Raw genomic sequence first — 11,600 nt, 5'->3', positions numbered from 1 at the left:
GAATAACAGAATTGATGCGCTGGTAATTATAATAAAAGATTGATCAGAAATCAAGTTAGAATAAAAATTGCTATCAAAAAAATTTATAAGAACTTATATTGACAGGAAAGATATTCTGTGGTGGGATTCAGAGATGGATTGGTAAATCGAATTAATGAAGAAGAATTTATAGTTTTGGAGGTGATGCTATCAGTGGAAGAGTTTAGAGAGGCGGCGTGGGACTGTGAATCTTCTAAGATGCCAAACAGTGATGGATACAACATGAACTTTATTAAAAAGTGTTGGGACGAGATTGGCTCAGATTTTACGATAGCTGTGATGGATATTTTTCGGACTGCCAGATTACCTTCTAATGCCAATATCACATAGGTGACGTTGGCACCTAAGTTTGTCGGAGCTAAGGAGATCTAAAACTTTCGTCCAATAAGTATGGTTGGTTGCGTTTATAAGGTGATTTCGAAAGTTTTGATTAGACGAATGAGATCAGTGATGCTAGACCTAGTAGATGAGACTCAGAGTGCATTTGTTAAGGGTCGAAAGATACATGATAGAACACTTATTGCATGTGAAACAGTGTAGTGGCTTAAGGTGAAAAAGAAGGAAGCCCTAATTGTTAATCTTGATTTTCAAAAGGCTTATGATAGAGTCAAGTGGAGATTTGTAGACATTGTGTTACAAAAGATGGGTTTTGGTCTAAGATAGAGACAGTGGGTTAAAGAGTGTATTAGCTCAGCTTCTATATCTGTTTTAATAAATGACTTACCGTCTAAGCCCTTTTAAGATGGAAAAGAGTTTGAGATAAGGGGATCCACTATCTCTCTTTTTTTTGTTTGTTTTTGTTGTTGATGTGCTGCATAGAATGGTAGAAGAGACAGTTAAAAACGGGAGTATATCACCTCTTTCGGTTGGGAGGGATAATATAGAGTTGTCCCATATCTAGTTTGCAGATGACACTATATTATTCTATCCACCTGAAGAGGAGACCATAAAAACTTACAAGAGACTCCTATGGTGTTTTGAGTTGATGTCGGGGTTGAGCATTAACTTTGATAAGTCTAACTTGATCCCAATTAATTGTGATCAACAGTGGGTGCATAGTACGTGCAGCTTGCTGAGTTGCTGGGGTGCAAGGAGGCTAACCTTCCAGTTAAATATCTTGGAATCTCTTTAGGAGTTAACCCAAGGTTATTAAAAACTTGGAAGCCAATAGTAGACAAAGTAGAGGAAAAAAATTCAATTTGTGGAAAGCCAAAGTTCTTAATAAAGCTGGCAAGTTGATTCTTATCAAATTAGTGCTAAATAACTTGTCGGTGTACTGCTTGAATTTATATAAAATATCGAAGGCTATCGCAGAGAAATTAATTTCATTACAAAGAAGATTCTTATGGAGTAAAGAGGAAGGTAGGAATGGCATGGCGATGGTTAGGTGAGAAGTGGTGCAAAATCCAAAAAAACTAGGTGGTTTGGGAATGAGGAATGTAGTGGTCTGTAACACAATACTTCTGTTTAAGTAGTGGTGGTATTTTTCTAAACAGGAGTATCCATTATGGAAGAAAATAGTATTCTCATGCAATAATATGAATCCATATGTGATGTTATCCAGTCAGACTTTACCTACTAGAGGAGGCTCATAGAAGGATATTTGTCAGTTACAGATTAAGGATCAACATGTGAAAGAGAAGATGGTTACTGGGTTGGCTATAGAGGTAGGTGATGGAAGGAGGATTCGATTTTGGGAGGATATTTGGCTACAGGGTGGTTCACTAAAAGATCATTTTCCAATACTTTTCTCAGTTTCAAATCAAAGAGGATCTGTTATAGGAGATTGTGAATTTTGGGATAGGTTAGAGTAGATATACAACTTTCAGTGGAGGCGAGAGTTATACCAGTGGGAGTTAGATTTAGTAAATCAGTAACATGATACCTTAAGACTTGTTAAGATATCAAACGACAGAGAAGATAAGGTCGTCTGGAAATTTGATAGAGAAAGGATATTTTTTACTAACTCATTTGTGCAGATATTGCAGGCAGAAACGTTTTCGAAAGATGTAACAAGTTATAGCTTCACCAAAATAATTTGGAGAAGTTTGGTTCCACTAAGATTAGAGTTGTTTGCCTGGTTTATCTTGATTGACAGAGTGAATATAAAGGAACGACTGAGTAGACTTAGAATTGTTACTAAGAGTAATAGTATCTATTTTCTATGTAACAAGGATGTTGAATATATTCACCATTTATTTTTTGGTTGTAAATTTACTTGGCAGATGTAGTGCACATAGCTATCTAAATTTGGATGGTTGTGGTCCTTTGCAGGTATATTAAAGGATCATTTTTAAAAGTTGGATAAGAGTTCCTACCCAAAAAAAGGAACGTAAAAAGTGGTTGATGGATTCTTTGCGATCATTTAAAATGTGTGCGTTGAAAAGAATGCCAGGATATTTTGAAATAAGAAGACATGTGTAGAATAATTATCAACAGATTATTTTTGAACTACAAAAATTAGAACAATAATAATCTCTTTTATTGTTGATAATAATATCGAAAATAATAAAAGAATTACCTTTTATGTTTTACTCTTAATTATATATTTTATTGTTATTTTTCTATTTTACTTTAGTGCGTTTGAACTCTCTTATTTCAAAACAAAAACATTCCCTTCAAGTTAATCACTATCTTCATGACTTTTGCAGTATTACCCCATCAATCACAATCAACACCATAATTTTCATTAAAATTCAACCCAACCCCGTTGATTATGTATTAATATATTATTAGAATGCACAGTACAATGGGATTTTTTATTTAAGTAAATTAAATAAATATAATCATTACTAAAATAATTTTAAAAGTTATTATCGAAATCCATTAGTCTTTCTTATCTTATTTACATTGTAAATGAGATAATTTTATACGTATCTCATTTCAATGTAAATAAGACAAGACACATGAATGTAACACATGTATATCTCGTTTACACTGTAAATAAAATACGTACAAGCTAAGGCTGGATGACAGCTATAAATATATATCATTAACAGCATTTGACTAGGACCCAATTTGAACTTCTCAAGTACTTTCTCCTCTCTTTTACCCCCTTTCTGATCATACTATCGATAAATACGACAATAGCGCGCACAGCTGATAACGATGGAGACATCAACAAGGTGAACGAGACTTCTCATTACGCCGGAGCAGCCGACTTTGGGGTTAGTTCAGTTGTGTTGAATTTTATGCAATCCTATATAGCTATATGTGTGTATGTAGTCATGGTTAGGATAGTCACCAAGAACTAGAATATAGTTTGTATCGTTAGAAATAGGTCACTGATAGAAATTTGGAACTCTGATATATTTTATTTCACTTGTGTTAGGTTGTCACTACATAATTATTAGTTTAGAACTCTAGATTATTTTTTATAATTTTATCAAATTTATAATTAAATTTTTATATTTTTTAATTTAGTTATTATATTACTTTTAATTTTATAATTAGATTTTTTTATATCAAATATATTAAAACTAACAGAATAATATTTTTCTAAAAAACATGTAACTAAATATCTAATTATGTTTTTAATTATAAATATCTTAAATTCATAAAGAAATATTTATTTAAGTTTAATATTTTTTATACTAAAAAGATCTAATTACAAAACTAAAAATAGTGGAAGAATTTAATAAAAAAAATATAGAAACGTATTTAAATTTTTTTAGTGATATTATAAGGACCATTAAACTTCAAATAACCAATAATAGTTTTAAAATTATTTATTGATAATAGTGAATATATATTTTTTATTCAGAGGTCTCGCCTTCTACTGCCCCAACGAGTGAGTCATACCCTTCTCCCACTTGACACCATCGTCCCGTATCTGAGAGAGGCTGGATTTGGTGACACAATGCCTCTTAGCAATTTTACATTCGACAATTTCCTAATTACAACATTCGTAGAGTGATGGCGTCCGGAGACCCACATGTTTCATCTCCTGTGGGGTGAGGCCACTATCACCCTGCAGGATGTGGCATACCACCTAGGGCTACGTGCACATGGGGACCCTGTTGGGGTGCTTTCGTGACTTCGGTAGGTGGACCACACGGAGACGTGACAGTTGATGGAGCGGCTGCTGGGTGTCAGGCCTCCGGTGGCTTCATAGCAGGCGGCGTAGAGGAAGGAGTCGTTCACACTGAAGCTCGTCTGACTTTGGGACCGTGTCTGCCAGATGCCCCCGACGGACGACCCAGAGACCCTCCGACAATACGCTAGTTGCTACATCATGTTACTGACCTGAGGCTATCTGATGACGGACAAGTCGAATAACTTGGTCCACCTGCATTGGCTTTCACTTCTTGAGGACTTTGGGCAGTGTCGGTCGTTGTCTTGGGGCTTGGCCATGCTGGTCTGGACGTACTAATAACTGTGCTCGACGGCACACCGAGGCGTCACTGACATCGCTGGCTGCACTCTGCTGTTGATGTTCTGGATATACTAGAGATTTCCTCAGTGGTGTCCACCGGAGCGAGCGATCTACATGTATCCTATGGTTGCGAGGTAACAACTGAATATGTCTTTATTTAGTAATCAATTTGTAACTTCTTATGACCTTCTGCATAATGAACTGCTTTTATTCTTTTGATTGGTGTCAGGTTGGTTGGACTGCAGCAGCAGAGCAGAGATCAGCATGAGGCTAGGGTCCTGCAATGGAGAGTAACAATCGACAGGTTACGATTCGATGAGGTTAGTACCACGTTTGACACCACCACATTTTCATTTTAGTACTTTATGTTGCATTTGTTTTTCGTGCTAATTATTAGTTATATCACGTTTCTCTCCATTTGTATGGAAGCTGTACGACGACCCTACTCTGCAGGCTCTGTGCCCTCCTTGGTTCGTCGAGGAAGAAGAGTGGGGGACATAGATGTCAATCGTCCCGCTTGTCTGCTTCAATGTTGTGCAGTTTTACTAGGTTGACCGGGTGAAGCGGCAGTTCAATGGAGAGCAGCAAGTGCTTCGCACTCCAGTCAACTTTGACAGGGATCGCTGATGTCTTATTTATCTTTGTTTTTTTAAGTCTATAATTAAATTATTACAATCAACAGATGTGCCCTAGTCAACCCTATCAGACTAGTTACTTGTATTTGTTTTTTCTGACAGGTTTTTGACATCCACTGGCCGGGGTGAGGATGTGTGGTGGCCTGACAGACATCATGATTGGTACAACGACTGGCGTAGCCATTTTGATCCCGGCTACAGAATCTCCATTTAGCACACATTTGACACCAGGCCGGCCTAGGAGTATTCTGATTGGTGACGTGGGGCTTGCCGTGTTAGGCACCTGTCAGGCGAGGAGGTTTTTGAGGATCCGAGAAAAGGCTTACCAAGTTACCCGCGAACGTACAGTCCACTGCCAGCCAGCCGAGGGACGATCTCCACCTTCCTCGAGGCATGCCAAATCGGCATAGGTGTGCGAGGAAGGTTAGGATGGATACCCGGTGACCTGCTCGGAGGGACAAGGGTGCTAGAGATAACAGACCAGGCAAGTGGTTAAAAGGGAGAGGGTTAGGCCTCGTCGGGCACGGCTGGATGTAGAGTCCGACAAGGAGGTGGAGTACGACCAACGTGAGGACCATGGAGACCTCCCATCGAGAGGGAGGATATATCTCCTCCTCCACCTCCTCCTGCTCCACCAGCCCATGCACTGCGTCCTCCATTCGGTTCAGGAGGGTCGCAGCATCAAACCAACTGAGGCATATCACCGCCCGACTGGCATGATGCAGGGCCATCTAGCAGCCATCAGGAGGAGCAGATGGTTGATGACATATTCCTCGATGACGCCTTCCAACTTCACACTGCTGACTCGGCCTCGATGCAACGCCTAGCAGAGTCATTCCGGACTGGGAGGGAGCAGGGTGTCAGACAGTATCAGCATCCATCTTCTCCCGCGTATACCTCCGCGTGGATGCCATAGATATCTCCTGCATCTGGAGCGTCATACGGGGCGGGGACAATCCTCTCAAGGCATCCATGTACCACTCATACCCAGCCTTGCTTGGAATGTAAGCGGCGTTTATAAGGTATCTCTTTCCCTCGATTGACTTAAAACGAGTCATGAAGTTAGCAGCCATGTGTCGGATACAGTAAGCGTGGAACGCCCTAGGAGGATGCCAACTACTCTCATCGGCACTGAGTGTAGCCTTGATTGCCTGCGATCTGTCGGAGATAACCAGTAGACCTTTTTGTGGGGTGACATAGAGTCTCAGATTAGTAAGGAAGAATGACCATGACTCGGTACTCTCGAACTCCACAATGACAAAAATAATAGGTAGGATATTGTTGTTGCCGTCTTGTGCTACCTCAATAAGCAACACCCCGTCATGTCTGCCATACAGATGTGTGCCTTTGACAGAAACAAACGGCTTGCAATGGTTGAACATGCAACAATCGTGGACCAGAAGGTGCCCATCATAGTACGATATGGCCTGTAGCTCACAAATAGTCCCCGGGAAACAACACTGCAGCGCCTGAATTAGTTTTGGCACCTTGTTGTATGACTCCTCCCAATTCCCGTAGATTTAAGCAATTGCCTTCTGGTTTGCCATCCAAACCGTTCTGTAGGAGGGTTTAAAGTGATAGCTCTGTCGGACCGCACCTTGTAGGATAGGGATGCTGACGGAGGGGTTGGACTGTATCAACGGCAAGATGACCTTGCAGATGAAACTCTTATCCAACTGTCAATGGTCTTGGGACATGGTAGGTACTAAACAAATGTGCGCTCCACCAACCCTACGGACCTCCCTGACGAAATAAGAGAGTCATGTTTAGGCGTCATGATTCAAAACTACTTAATATATGGCAACCATAAATGAGTAAGTACGCCTCAATTAAACTTGAACTCACCAGTATCCGAGGTTCTGTCGAAGGGGAACACGGAGACTCCAGGATAGCCATTTGCAGCTTGACAGCATTGCACATGGTACTTTAATCGGTCCAATTCGATCACTTGGAACTCAGCACTCCTGAGAATATTGTAGTTCTTCACACCTTGCATCACTACTGCATCTCGGCATTTGAATCTGTGGCCGACCCGAAACTCTACCCCACTGTTTAAGTTGTAATCCTCCTCTTCCATGTTGGAAAACAATGTTCTCTCATGCATGGCGTCCAGATCCAATGTATTATAGTGACTTGGTACATCTGATAGCGCCGGAATTGGGTTGGGGCAAGGCAGAACATAGCGCACAGCTGTCTCGGTGGGCATCTTTGGTACAAACTCCTCGTCATCACTCCCTTCAGAAGAATCATTATCGATACTATCGGCAACGTACTCTTCGTTAGAGTCTTCCTCACCTACCTCCATGTCCTCCATTAGAATGGCGACATGAATGAGTAGTGGTGCTAGAGGTTGATCGTCCTGTACATAGGTCGAGTGTACAGAACGACCACCATAACATCTCCATCATCGGTAGAAAGCTCCATCACTTGTTTCGCCATAATTCTCCCATGGATGCCGAACATGAGTCGCACATGCTCGTCGCCTAGAAGCCAAAATAGTTGAAACCGGAAAACTCCATTACCCAAGGGTGCCAGCAACCTATACCCCACCCTTCCGACCTCCTTCGTTTCTGTGCCACCAAGGTTGCTCAATAGCAAACTCTTCAACTCAGACAACGAACTCACACGCTACGTGCGCAACAGAATCAGATTCTCACACTCAAATATCACCCTATTGTCGCCATTTCTCATACGACAATTGGGATAAACACACATAACTATCTATACGCTATTACTGGCCATTGTTGCCTTCTTTTTGTGGGAAAAACGAGACAGGAGAATATATGAAATGAATATGGAGAATGCCAAAAATTATACATACTTTTATAGCTGCTGAGTGTAAACGAGATATACTGATGTCACGTCTACGTATCTTATTCTCGTTTACACTGTAAACGAGATACGTACTGTAAACGAGATAAAAAATTTTTGACGGATTTCAGTAATAACTTTTAAAATTATTGAATTCAGTAATTATTATTTTTATTTAATTTATTTAAATAAAAAATTCCAGTATAATTCCAGCAGAAAGAATTATTTATTTATTTATGTGTCCCATTCTCCTCACTTTGTCTTTTTTTTCCCTCTTATGAATGTTAATACTAGTAAAAAATAAAATGTCAAAAAAGTTACATGATATTAATTCATAAATAGTTGTTCGTTCGTCGGGTTCCGAACGGATCGGGTGGACGGAAGATGTCAAGATGGGTAGGTGAGGATGTCTGAGCCTAGGTCGCACTGGTTGTGAGTTTACCGAGCTAGCGAGCACTTGTGCTGGAGAATGGACGTGGGGGGGGGGTGCTACCTGCAAAGACACTCCGACGCTTGAGTCAGTAATGTGCAGGCGAGTAGATAATAGGGCTGGAATATGTGACGTACCTCGGGGGAAGAGCCATTCTTCCCCTTATATACATGTCAGTGGTGGGCCCCGTGTGAGGTTAGGCCCATGATCCCAAGGGCGCTGCCCTGCAGCCGTGTGGGGGTCGTACAGGACGCGTGTCCGGGTCGGTTGGAATGCGGGCGTCCGGGTCGGGTAGAGCTTGGGTCGGGTTGACCCGTGTGGACCTTGGGCTGGGCCGTAACAGTGCCCCCACGCGCCAATGGTAGTCGTGGAAGCTACCAATGGCGTGCAGTCTCTCATGTCGTCTGGTCGGCCGCTCGTGGGGAGGATGCGCCCCCAACGCGCGTGTCCCTTGGTCTGCATAGGCAACCGTTTCGTCGCTCCGTTTCTCGTGCCGAGCATTGAATGCTCATAATGGGGTGGAAAAACCCCGTCTGAAAAGACTATTCTGCCCCCAGGTGTTTTCGCGCTTTGGGGGGGGGGCAGTTTTTAAACAGTCGGTTTTGTGCTTCTTTCTCTTTTCACACTTTCCATTCTTCTTCTTCTTCCATGTTGCAATATTTCAGAGCATTGTTGTGGTACCTTCGTTCATCTATCCTGCACTTTCCCAGACTTGCAACTCCATCTCCTTTCCATCAATTTAGGTAATTATCAAATCAATCTCCCTTTATGCATTATTTCTGTATGCTTGTTATTTGGTTGTTTTTGATGTTACTGTGTAGCTTTTTAGTCACGAGTAGACGTGTTAGGGGGGAAAAGTACCATTCCATGGTAGGCTTTCTCTCGCTTTTTTAGCCATTTAGTCTTGTTTGGCCTTAGTCGGGAAGTCGTGAGGGTGGTGTGTGTGTTCGGCTTGAGCAACCGATCTCTTAGACTAACTGGATGGTACCCCCATGTAGGTATGGCTCGCACGGTCTCCCGGGCATCCGTTAACCCCGCGGCGTATGACCAATATGCTTGGGTTGTCTCTGATATAAGGGAGTCACCCAATCAAATGGGCGAAGAGGAGCTCACCGAGTTCCGACAAGCCGGGTATCTGTGTGGCGGGACCGACGAGGAGGCCAATTACGACGTTTTCGTCCCGGCTCCTCACGAGCGTTTGTATGAAATCAACTTCCGACCCAGCCAGGTCGCCGACTGGATTTGGTTCTACAAGGCCATGTTCACTCAAGTCGGAGTTCGCATTCCGTTTTCAGCCTTTCAAATGGCGCTTTTAAACCGAATCTCTGTGTCACCGTCGCAGTTGCATCCGAACAGTTGGGCTTCGATCCGCTGTTTTGAGATGGTTTGTGAGTATCTCGATCTGCCGGTGTCCGTAGATGTCTTCCTCTTTTTCTTCACCCTCACAAACCCTTCCAAGGAGGGGAAACATAGGAAAGGGTTCATGTCCTTCCCGGCTGCTCAGGGTCGGAAGATTTTCGGCTTGTTCGAAGATTATTACCATGGGTTTAAGGACAAGTATTTTAAGGTCCGCCCGGCCAAAGGTCGTCACCCCTTTTGGTTATCTCTGGAGGGGGTTCGGCTCATCCCGACTTATTGGAGCTTCGGGGCAGGAGCCAATAGTTTTATTAAGGTAGTTTATAAAAACATGTCGGCAGTAGATCAGCAAATTGCCGAGGTGCTAAACGCAGTTTTTGGGAAGAACCCGGTAAATCCCCATCTCCTTATGGGTGACCGGGAGTCCGGCCGTAACTATATTTGTGAGAAGCTTTTTACTTTTCCCTTTGTCTTTTTCCTTCTTGTTGATATTATGTGACGACTAACCGACCTTCCTTTTTTTCCTGCAGTGGATATGTCTGCTTCGGTGACGGGTCTTCCCGACTTGTTCCAAACTTTTCTTGGTGGTGGCGACGATGAGGAGAGTGACGAGCAACCGGCCACCGAGGGACCCGATGCTCCGGAGGCTAAAGACGTTCCCGAGCAGAAGGCTGCGACCGACGGGATTGGTACCTCGACTCAAGGTGCCGCGGTCGAGAGCGGTAAGGTCGTCCATGCCTCCCCTGTCCACGAGGTGGTAGGAACTGATGGTTCTGTTCTTGGCCCGGACGTTGAGGTGGAAGAGGTCCCCAACCCAAGAAAAAGAAAGAAAACTTCCACGGCGTCGTCTAGCTCTGAGGGAGCCCTTACTGTTATGGAGAGGAACTTTGATGCAGGCGACTTCATAGATTCCCAGCTGATCCCCGGTACCGAGGAGTACTTCCATGAGTCTTCCCTTGCCGCGCAGGCGAGGTGGATGTATCGTACCCTTTTGCGTGGTGCCGTGATAGCCCGGAAGGCCGAGTTTGAGCTAACCGGGATGGAGTCCCTCCGCCGAAGGTTGGAGACTGCTGGGAAAGCAAATAACGAACTAAAAAGTGAAGTTGAAACTCTCCGGGAGCAATTGACTCAATCTTCAGAAAAACTGGATGCTGCCGAGAAGAAAGCCACCGCTGCCGAGCAGAAAGCTACCACCGCCGAACAGAAGGCAACAGCTGCTGAGAAGAAACAGAAAGAGTCGGTCGCGACGGTTGAACGTTTGGCGGAGCGTGAAATGGCTTTGGAGAAGCAGGTCGGTGCGGCGCAAAAGCGTGTGGCCGAGATTGAAAAAGAGAAACAGGCTGCGGAGGCCGAGCTGGCGACGTGGAAGGCGAAGTATAAAGATGTCGTTAAGCAGGGCAAGGCTGCGATCTTGGGCACTGAGGAAGCCCTCAAAGCTCAAATTAAAATTGTTGCTCCTGAGTTCGACACGTCGGCAATCGGGGTCCGCAAGGTTATTCTTGATGGCAAGGTCGTCGACGTCCCTAAGAAGTGAATTTGTGTTTACAGCTTTTTGTGCAGCCGCTTTGTTATGACTTGTAAACTATTTTAGTTTTAGCCGTTTTTGGCTTGCGAACAATTTAACGCTTTTGGTGTTTAGCCGTTTTATGTTGGCTTTTTATCAACGACCGTTTTATCGTTTGCTCGTGTTGCCGTTTCTTTTAACCGTTTTTTGGTTTATCGTCTTCGCTTATATTAATGGCTCATGGCCTTTTGCGTTGTCGTTATGATTGTGATTGACGGGTTCCCGGGGTGATCAGTCCCAGGGACGTACGCCGTCGTTGGACGCGGTGGTTTATCTGGAAAATTAAGTGACAAAATAGGAGAGAAAATTTGCACAAGTATATGTTATTCGGTAACTGTGTAAAGGACAGATAAGTCGCTATGAGAAGTTTCAAAAGATAAATTTGCGAGA

Source organism: Arachis hypogaea, chromosome 8 (assembly GCF_003086295.3).
Source record: "Arachis hypogaea cultivar Tifrunner chromosome 8, arahy.Tifrunner.gnm2.J5K5, whole genome shotgun sequence".
NCBI classification, from domain to species: Eukaryota; Viridiplantae; Streptophyta; class Magnoliopsida; order Fabales; family Fabaceae; genus Arachis; species Arachis hypogaea.
Note: the sequence above shows the minus strand (reverse complement) of the source record.